Source organism: Crocuta crocuta, unplaced genomic scaffold (genome assembly GCF_008692635.1).
Source record: "Crocuta crocuta isolate KB4526 unplaced genomic scaffold, BGI_CrCroc_1.0 scaffold323, whole genome shotgun sequence".
Taxonomy (NCBI): domain Eukaryota; kingdom Metazoa; phylum Chordata; class Mammalia; order Carnivora; family Hyaenidae; genus Crocuta; species Crocuta crocuta.
In genome coordinates, this window is record NW_027536465.1 from 3,300,021 (window position 1) to 3,300,229 (window position 209).

The following is a 209-nucleotide window of genomic DNA, read 5'->3' on the forward strand; positions in this document are numbered from 1 at the left end:
TTCTTTATGCGGCACGTGCGCGTGTGTGCGTGTAGTTGAGAGCGTGTGGAATGCCTGAGCCCCACGTCTGTCCACACACTAGGTGTGTCCCTAGGTGTGTGGTTCTGGGTGTACACACAGACAGACGGGACCAACATCCAGGCAAACGTGGTGCGTGCCTGCGTGTGAATTTCTCCGGACCTGTGCCTGACTACGTGGGCGATTGGGTC

At 57.9% G+C, this 209-nt stretch overlaps 1 protein-coding gene across 1 annotated transcript in view; it reads right to left on the reverse strand.

Moving 5' to 3' along the window:
- The window catches only part of SYT7 (synaptotagmin 7), a 40,964-nt gene that overhangs the window by 34,180 nt on the left and 6,575 nt on the right, over positions 1-209 (reverse strand). The window lies entirely within an intron of this gene.